The sequence below is a fragment of the Herpailurus yagouaroundi genome, unplaced genomic scaffold, assembly GCF_014898765.1.
Source record: "Herpailurus yagouaroundi ecotype Mexico unplaced genomic scaffold, PumYag 29, whole genome shotgun sequence".
Taxonomy (NCBI): domain Eukaryota; kingdom Metazoa; phylum Chordata; class Mammalia; order Carnivora; family Felidae; genus Herpailurus; species Herpailurus yagouaroundi.
Window position 1 is genome coordinate 49,660,549 of NW_024412377.1, and position 10,491 is coordinate 49,671,039.

The 10,491-nt window shown below is 34.6% G+C and overlaps 1 long non-coding RNA gene across 1 annotated transcript in view; it reads left to right on the forward strand.

Annotated features, from left to right (window-relative positions):
- The first annotated feature begins 5,466 nt into the window (after nucleotides 1-5,466).
- Nucleotides 5,467-10,491, forward strand: part of LOC121010070 (uncharacterized) — a 369,296-nt gene continuing 364,271 nt past the window's right edge. Inside the window, exon 1 of the long non-coding RNA XR_005780997.1 lies at nucleotides 5,467-5,518. This is a non-coding gene — a long non-coding RNA (uncharacterized LOC121010070). The remainder of the gene's footprint in view (nucleotides 5,519-10,491) is intronic.

Genomic DNA, 10,491 nt, shown 5'->3' on the forward strand with positions numbered 1-10,491 from the left:
AGAATGATTATAGCCACACTACTTTCTCTATGTCTTCTCTGGAAATCAGAATTTACATGTTTCTATCCTTTCTAGAATCTGCTTTGGTAAAGTATATTTTCCAAGAATATTATCCATTTTATCTATGTTTTCAAATTTATTAACATAGATTTGAGCAAAATTGTTTCTTACTGTGTAATTGTTTACCTTTTATAATTTTATTTAAAAATTGTTTTTCTCCTTTTCTTGATTAGGTTAGGTAGGGTTTTTTTTTTTTTAGTTTCAAAATAATCAGTTTTTGAAAGGTCAAAAGAATATTCATACTTTTCAGGTAAGAAATGAAAGGATACTTTAAAAGTATGTGTATTTGTTTATTTGGTCAAAAGAAATACAAGAAGGGTAAACCATAAACTAACGAGATTGGTTGCCTATAGGGATGGGTGGTAATGGAGTGAAACGAATGAAGGAATAATGGGGTAGGAGAGATGAGTGGGGAGCAATGCATTCCTAAGTATTTGTTTTTGTATAGCTCTGAAGGTTAGAACCATAGTAATACCTCACATACTGAAAAAAAAAATAGTATCTACCAGAATGTCGGGGGGAATCCAAAACAGAATATAAAAATAACAAATGAAACTAATGGTATTACAGATGAATAGCAACCACATTGAAGGGGATGGGGAAGAAGAAAACAAACCTAAATAACTTTGGAAACAGTATTTTTTTGTTTTGTATTATTTGTATTATTTGTTTTATTTGTTGTATACTATGAGGCTAAAGACAAAAAGAACTGTACACAAATGTTGTATGCTAGCCACTAAATCTGGTTCTCATACAGATGTGATGAACAAGTCTGAAACTATGTACATCCTAGAATTGAACAAATTAATACATGTAGTATAAATAATGAAAGCAGGTTTCATACTTTCAGAGAAACAAGTTAAAAATAAGGAAAGGAAGAAGGCAATGAATAGGCTGTGTGGTGTTGGATTAAAATTAGAGATACCAATATGAACTAATAGTTTTTAATACATATACATAGATACAGAAGTAAATATAGATATGTGTATTGCAGGCATTGGTATACATACATATAGTTCCTAGGTGTATCCACAGAGAGGGGCTAGTCATTCCACTAGCAAAGAGCACACCTTGCACTTAGGTTGTGCTTTCCATAGATCATTCTCCAACAGCAAGAAAGGGCTTCTTTAAGAAATAGTGAATTTCAGGAATGCAGCAGAGAAAATACAAGATGAGCCTAGAAAATATTGTGGCTCTCGGTGTAAGGAAATATTTTTAATTGATGGGTACATGTTTGAAAGGTCATTGGAAACAACTTGAAGAAGCTCCCAATGTCCAAACAGACAATTTGGAAAAGAAAATTAATAATGGTTAGCACTGGGTGTTATATCTAAGTGATGAATCACTACTTCTGAAGCCATTATTACACTATATGTTAACTAACTTGGATTTAAATAAAATTCAAAACAATTAAAAAAAGAAAATTATTAATGATAGATTGTGTTACAACCTGTAAAATAAAAGAAATCACCCATGAGTCCCTCTTGATATAAGTGAATTTTTGAATGAGTAATTTGGGGAGAGAATAGTAGCATTCTATTAATAGATGTAGAAGGAATGATAGAAGTAGAAAGCATGATTAGCCAGGCTGTAATAATTGTAGTCAAGACCCTCAATGGGCACTAAAATTAATCAATGAAAGTATTATGAGAAACAAGATATTTACACAGTCTCAGAATATTTCCCCACAAGATATTTACTAACTACAAGGGGAAAAATAGTAGCTTTATAATGCATAAGCATGGTATAAACCTCCTTACCAAATTGATAACATCAGTAATAAGACCCACAGACATCAGGTCTGTTCTGATATGGTATACTTCTGAGATAATTCTTGCCAAAGCTGCAAACCTCAGTCTCATCATGAGAAAATACCAGAGAAACCCAAATTGGGGAACATTCCAGAAAATCGCTAAGAAATAACTCATCAAAAATGTCAAGGTCATGAAGTTAAGAAAAGGCTAGAATTATCACATATGAAAGGAGACTAAACAACTAAATGCAATGTGGAATCCTGGAATGAATCCTGGGCCAGAAAAAGGATATTTGTGGGAAAACTGACAGAATTTGAATGAAGTCTGTAGATTAGTTAATGGTATTGCATTTGTTTAATTGTCTGGTTTCAATAGTTGCAGTATGGTTATGCAGTGTGTTAATATTAGGGAAGAGGAGTAATGGTTATACAGGATCTCTGTGTACTGATTTTGCAATTTTTCTGCACACCAAAAATTATTTCAAAATTCAAAGTTAAAAAATAACTTGCTTTTGATTTTGTCATTAGTTTGTATAGCCCCTTACTTTCTGATTTTATTTCCCTTAGTTTCTAATGCTGCTTTTTTTGGTTTTATTTATAACTTTTAAAATCATATAAAATTCTTTTGTTTTCATTCTTTATCTTGTTGTTAGAAATATTTAAGGCTAAGCATTAACAACTCTCAGATGTTGAGAAAAGCTAAAGGGCTAAAATAAATATCTCATATTCTCACCATCTGGATTTTACAATTAATATTTTAATGTATTTGCTTTATCACATACCTAGCCATCTATCCATCACTATATTCATTCTTTAATCTATTTCATTTTTTCATGCATTTAAAAATAAGTAATAGACATCAGTACAACTTGTCTCCCGAATACTTCAGCATGCATATTATTAACCAGAGTTCAATATTGGTTTACCCTTTTTTTGTGTGTGAGGTAAAGTTTGCAAACCAATGATGTAGGTATTTCTCAGCATTTCTTGCTACTGAATATTGAAGTGGGAAAATCTGGGAGCATTTTTCTTCACCTTATAAGTGACAGTGTTTTTAACTGACTCTAGAAGATTCTTTCTTTGTGTTTGAAACTCAAGAGTTCCCCAAATATGATCATTGTTTATCTTCTCATATCAGTTTTTTTCTGATGTATGCTACCATCTTTCAATACGTAAATTCAAGTCATCTTTTTAAAAATAAAGTTTTCTTAGATCATATTTTCCATGTGTTTTGGTCCATTGCTTTTGTTTTCTTGAACGTGGACTCCAATTACATGATCGCTGCCTCTTTTTATCCTATCCTCTATACCTATCTTTAATCACAAATCCTTTTAAACTCTTGATTTCGTATTATTGGCCTTTCTTGTTGTTGTCTGTTATTTCTGTTACTGAGCATCCTACAGTGTCTATTCTACCATTTGCTCATTCAACAGTGGATGGTTTTCATTCTGTAAAGTTTTCTTTATATTTCTTCCTGAGTTCTGCCAGTTAGGTTTCATCTTCTACAGTCTTATCAACCATTACCTAGCATTCTGCATCTCTGCTTTGGAGTATTCCTTTGTAGGCATGATTGCTTTACTACTGGTTTTAAATTCATGAAATGAAGTCTGGTCATTTAAAAAAACTTTTTTCCTTTAAATATGTTTCTAGTGAGTGTTCTTTATCTATTGGTGAATTTTGCTACTCTTCACCTTTTTCCCTCATGGTATTTCTGCATCGACACTGTGCTTATTCCTTTTTTTTTTACTATTCATCATTAAATCATTTGGATTTTCCTTGGCTAATAGTTCTAGGAGGTTCTGAGTAGGTGTGCCAGACAGTCCTCAAAGTCTGGGACCATGTCTCAAGCTTTTCTGGATCCCTAAGGATCCACAAAGAGGAACAAACCCTGAAGTAGTATGTTAAAGATAATTAGACATGAAGGAAAAAAGAAAAAAAAAAAAAACATGAGTTTTCCATAGAAACAAACAAACAAACAAACAAACAAACAAACAACTATATGCTGCTTTGCTGTTGGTAATAAATATGTCTTTATAAGGGAAAAGCTTTGTTACTGTAGGCCACCTGGGGTCTTTTTGTGCACATCTAACACTGTCATTTGCTCCTAGTAGGTGTGCAATGATTGTACAATTGAATTCTTTGGTAGAATGAATTATAATAGAAGAAAAAGAGAAAGAGTAAAACTAAAGCTCTTTCCTTTAACCATGTAGATCATTCTCATCAGCAGTGAGTGAGGAGCTCTTCTATATTAGATCCCATGCCAGACTGTATAATTTAATGAAAAAGCAGAGATCGCATCCTTCAGCTAGTTGACACAAAGGACATGAAATAACATTGGATCGTTTCTAGCATCAGACCTTAGGTTCTTTTTTTTTTTTTTTTGTATTTTAGAATCCCCTTTTATGACCTACAATTAGCTTATTAGAAAGGGCAGAGTTTACTCTCAGTTCCATAAACTCTTATTGTTTATTATTTTCTAAGTGATTCACTGTGTGTTTATGCTGAAGGACACATTCTGCAAACAAATTTAGTTTTTGATTAAAAAATCCAATTGAAGTGAGTAAATTCATGGGAATCTTTTCGTTCTGCCTCTCACTCCATTGTTATTTCACTCTCTAATCATAGTGATGTGTTTCAACATCTGACTTGGAATCTTAGTGTATGAATTTTTTAATATAGGAGTAAATTGTCTTTTTTATTTTCTTCTTTAAAATAAGGAAGTCTTCTCTTTGCAGTATATTTTTATTTGCTTTATTCAAGGATAGAGAACACAAGCAAATAACCAGCCACCAGCTGATTTTAGCTTTTCCAAGGTTCAGAATCTTACCTGGGGTGTGAGGAAACAGAGCAGTCTCTTGGTCTGCAGATGAGATGATTATTGAAGCTATTGCATGCTGGTACTGTGAACATCTCCAGTTAGAGCATGTATTGATGCAAAGAATAAAAAGCCATACTGGGAAGGGTAGGGTGATCAAAATCTCTCTGGATCATGGGTTAGCGGGTGTCAGACATCACTTTCTTAAGAGAACTGCTGTCTGTAGACCAAGGGAGTGTGCTTTTTTATTTATATGATGGATTTGAGATTCTGGGATGTGTGTGTATTTAGTTTTATGATAAGAAGTGGTCTGATAAGAAAATGCCTTCTCATATGGTAAAGGCAACACCTGTTTTGCTGGGGAAGGGCAGGAAGGTACAGATGGACCATGTGGCTAATTCAGCTAAGTGGCCAAATCAATGCTCAGTGGCATATTTGAAAGCAACCGGTTTGAAAGTAGAAACTGATTTGTCTATTTAAAAAAGGGGGTAGTGGCAAGAAAAGACATCTTTGGAAATTAAATCTTCTTAATATGGCTTAAAAGCATTAAGGATAATAAAATAACAATGCCGTTTCTACGGACCGACTCTCTTGCTAAACCAACACCAAAGCATCATTCAATTTTCCAGATGCAGGGACTAGTTTTCAAAAGATGGATTCATGTTACTCTGGAAAGCTCCCAAGCAAGTAATGTCTCTTTATTGGAAGCAAATGAAGAATAAAGAGGATCTGTAGGGGAGTGACAGCTACCTAATTGTATTAAAGCATAAACTTAGCAGTTCAGATAGGGATCCGTGAGAGAAATAGTTGCTCTGGGTTTGGGTGGAGAGAACTTGGGTGGAAGAACTTGGAGGTTGATTGTCTGGCAGGGGATCAAGGAGTGGGAATTGGTAAGATGGGAGCATGTACCTTCTAACAATTCAGGCTCTGGGTTCCAGGAGACTTGGACATGAATTATGACTCTGCTCATGAATAGTAGTATGGCTTTGGACAAACAGCCCAACCTCTCTGTTTTTGTTTTCTTATCTGTAAATGGGGATAAAACCTGTATTGATTTCATAAAGTTATAGGGGAGATTAAAAATGCTAATATGCACAAAGCACTTAGCCAATTGTTAAGCATAAAGTTAGAATACATAAATGTCAGTTGCTATAATATGATATTGCTAAAATAATAATAACAATAATAATAATAATAATAATAATAATAGTCATAAGCCCAGGATTTAAGTTTTAGAGCCTTATTTGTTTATTTTATTTTATTTTTTAAATATTCAATATAATTTATTGTCAAATTGGTTTCCATTCAACACCCAGTGCTCATCCCAACAGGTGGCCTCCTCAATGCCCATCACCCACTTTCCCCTCTCCCCCGAGTCTTCCTTGTTTAAAATGACTGCACTGCACAATTCTCTCTTACATATTTGCTACTTATTCCATCAGTTTAGTCTTTGGAAACCTTTCCCCACATCTCAGTCCCCCAAATAGGACCCATATTAAAGAACTTGTATTGAAAGCATGCACTTATTCATTTGTCAGTTACTCATCCATCCATTCATTCATTTATTCAGCAAGCATTTATTGAGAAGCTACTATATGCTAGACCCTACTAGGAGAGAGGGATACATATAAAATGGTGAAAAAGGCAGATATTTTCATTCTAGGAATTTATGACCTGCTAGAGGATATACATTTTATTTTTTATTTTTTAATTTTTTTTTCAACGTTTATTTATTTTTGGGACAGAGAGAGACAGAGCATGAACGGGCGAGGGGCAGAGAGAGAGGGAGACACAGAATCGGAAACAGGCTCCAGGCTCCGAGCCATCAGCCCAGAGCCCAACGCGGGGCTCGAACCCACGGACCGCGAGATCGTGACCTGGCTGAAGTCGGACGCCCAACCGACTGCGCCACCCAGGCGCCCCGAGGATATACATTTTAAAGTAGACTAATTGGATGAGGTTCTGAGTATTTGAAAGGACAGTGGGTTTGGGCAATGGCTTTCTAGAAGAAATTTCTGAGTTGAAACCTGAAAAAACAAGTAGAAATTACTTAGATAAAGTGGAATGGGGAATGGGTAAGAGCAGGGATAACTATTCCAGTGAGGAAGAAATATGTTAAAGCAATAAATGTGAGAAAGAGAACAAGGCACTGTCCAGTGTGACTGGATAAGGGATGTGAAGAGAGGAGTGTCCAGAGATAAGAGGCAGGTTGGAGTCAGATATGAAGGGCTTTGTTAAACATGTTCAAAGAGTATTAATTTTATTCTGAGGGCAATGAGAATGGAAAAGAGAAAATCCTAACATTTCATTGAAAACACTGGTCTACATTTTTTTATACCATTTTTATTTTAGTTATTCCATTTTTTTCCTTATAGAAAGTCTAAGACATGAAGGAGGGCAGCTATCTCTCCATTTCTGTAGCCAAGGAAACAGTGTCAGAATTATGTCCTCCCAGGTGACTGCGAAGTTCCATTTTATAAGGTAACCGGATGATAAAAACAGTCTCTTCCCTTACCTACCAGTAAACACTGTTTCTCCAAATTTAATTGATGGGATGTTGATGCTGAGATGTTGTTCAAGGAGAAAAATATATAGTATAGGGCAAGCCCTTTAGGAAGATAGGTGACCTGATATGAACCCCTATAGCTCCCAAATCATTTGATTCCATGGAGCTCAACATGCTTTGGCCTGCCTTCTCCATTTGGAAGCCTGGGAAGGGTCTGTTCTTGAAACCCATTGAGGAAAACATGTGAGGTTATCTCCATTATTCCCTCAAATCTTCCTTCCTTGGCACAAAGAGACAGTTAACACGAGTGGGAATTTGAGAAAGGTCCAAGTGCCACAGCGCATTGATCACAGATCTCAGAGAGAGTCCAAAAGCAGTGAAAGCAAACAATATTTAATCCAGAGATTCATGGCTCTCATGAGGTTCAGGTGACTATAAGTACATACATATATATGTATGTAAGTGAGCAATAACAGACATTAAAAATAGGGCTTTGCCAGCTTGGAATTTTTCCAGCCAACAGAATACTCATTTTCCTCACCTCCTTAATGATTTCTTCTGAAAAGTCAATGGATACATAAACAAGGATAAAATCCTAACAACCTGAGAGAGAGAATGAATAGGAAATAATTTTTATAGGAGGCAACTCTTTTTTTTTCTTTAATTGACAAGTTTCTGGTATGGAAGATACCTGGAAAGCAGAGAACAGGGTTTTCCTTCTAGATGTAATAGATAATTTGGGTAACCATATAAGGTGTTGTTTACTTTTGAAAAAGTATTTTTATTTTGAAATGATTTTAGATTTACAGGAGAGCTGCAAAAATAGTACTATATCCTTCATGCAGTATACACTTATGCTAACAGCTTATGTAACCAAGAAATTAATTTTGGTACAATACTATTAAATACAGTATAGAACTTACTCAGATTTAACTAGTTTTTCCACCAATGTCCTTTTTCTGTCCCAGGATTTCACATTGCATTTAGCTTTATGTTTCCCTAGTCACTTCCAATCTGTAACATTTCCTGTCTTTCCTAGTATTTCACGACCTTGGTACATTTGAAGACTATTTGCCAATTATTTTGTAGAATGTTCTGCAATTTGAATTTGTCTGATGTTTTCTCTCGATTATACTGAAGTTAGACATTATTGGGAAGAATATAATGGAAGTGATGTGCCCTTCTCCAGGCATATCATAGGGGGTAGATGGTATCAATGTGTGTTATGGGTGATGTTAACCTTGACCAGTTGGCTAACATCCATCACCTGGCTGCTTGCCTGGTCTTTCCACTGTAAACTTACTATTTTCCCTTTGAAATCACTAAATATTTTTGAGAAGATACTTTGGAATCATGCAGATATTCTGTTTCTGCCTAAACTTTTACTCACCGATTTTAAGCATCCATTGGTGGACCTTGCCTGCAGCAATTATTACTGTGATGCGTTAATTGTGATTTTCTATTTCTCTCGTTCCTTTTACATGCATTAGTTGGAATTCTTCTGTAAGGAAGAGTTGTCACTTCTTCTTTCTGTATTTATTTATTTAGTATTTTTTGTTACTTGAATTTTTATTAACAATGTTAAATGTTTATTAAGATTTTTTTTGTCACTTGAATTGTAATCCAGTATTATTGTTATTTATTTTGTTGCTTGATTGTTTGAATTTTGACCATTGGCAGCATTTTGAGATTGGCTCCTGTGTCATTTCCATTTGCCATAAGTTTTTTGTTTGTTTGTTTGTTTGTTTTATTTCATTTTTGAGCACTTGGACACTTTCTCCCTTTTTAGCACCACAAGATACTCAAAGCCCGTGGTGCATATTCCTTTACCCCAGCCCAGAAACCAACTGGCTCTCCAAGAAGCCTGGTTCCTTTTATTGGAGAATGTAATTTAGAGGGCCTGGGTGTTAGGTCTGATTATTGTTACTGAAGTCTTACTGTTTCTAGGTCCTCTCAGTGGATGGAGCTAAGAAATATATGTATGTGTACTAAATCATGCATACATACATAGTTGTTATCTATTCCATATTGATACCTTCAACTTTAATTCAGCACTGTAGGGTTCATTCTCGTCTTTCCTCTTTCCTTATATTTAATTACTTTCTATGACAGTAAGAAGCTTGACTCTCATTATGTATATAATAGATATATTTATTTGTACAACCTTACGCACAAATACAATGTTTCAGAATTTCTAACCCATGTTCCTGTCCTAAACAAATTTACCAGATAGAGTACAGTATTTGTGTATACTTCTTTTTGTCTTTAGCCTTATAGTGGTACTAACTTCTCAAAACATTGTTTTCCAAAGTTACACAGGCCAACTGCATTCTTCTCCAACCCCTTCAGTGTGGTTATGTGAGTCATTTGAAATTCATTAAAATTTAGTTGCCACAGGCTGAGTTCCATGTTTCCTGTCACATCCTAGTTTATTTACTTATTTTTTTACATTTACATAAAGTATGGTAGTTTTGTGTTTAACTTTGTAAGAAACCTCCAAACTGTTTCCAGTATGACTTTCCCATTTCATGTTCCCACCAACAATATATGAGACTTCCAGTTGCTCCACATCATTGCTTAAATTTAGTGTTGTATTTATTGTTGTGGTTTGTTTTTTTAGCCATCCTAATAAGTATTTGAATTATTAGAGCTCACGGTGGTTTTAGTTTGTACTTCCTTAATTATTAGTGATGTTAGGCAACTTTTACTATGCCTCTTTGCATGTATATATCTCTTTCATTGAAGGTATATCATCCAAATTTTAAATGACATTGATTCTTTCTTGTTATTGAGTCAGGGCTGTTTATATGTTCCGGATATAAGCTCTTTGTCACAAATATGAGCTGCAGACATGCCTAGTCTTTGGCTTGTCTTTTCATTCACTTAACAGTTTCTTTCACATAGCAAAAGTTTGTAACTTTATTCTTTTTTTTCTCAGTTTGCAGAGTATCTTTTTTAATTAATTTTATTTTTTTAAATTTACATCCAAATTAGTTAGCATATAGTGCAACAATGATTTCAGGAGTAGATTCCTTAATGCCCCTTACCCATTTAGCCCATTCCCCCTCCCACAACCCCTCCAGTCACCCTCTGTTTGTTCTCCATATTTAAGAGTCTCTTATGTTTTGTCCCCTTCCCTGTTTTTATATTATTTTTGCTTCCCTTCCCTTATGTTCATCTGTTCTGTGTCTTAAAGTCCTCATATGAATGCAGTCATAAGATATTTGTCTTTCTCTGACTAATTTCTCTTAGCATAATACCCTCTAGTTCAATCCACATAGTTGCAAATGGCAAGAGTTCATTCTTTTTAATTACTGAGTAATACTCCATTATATATATATATATATATATATATAT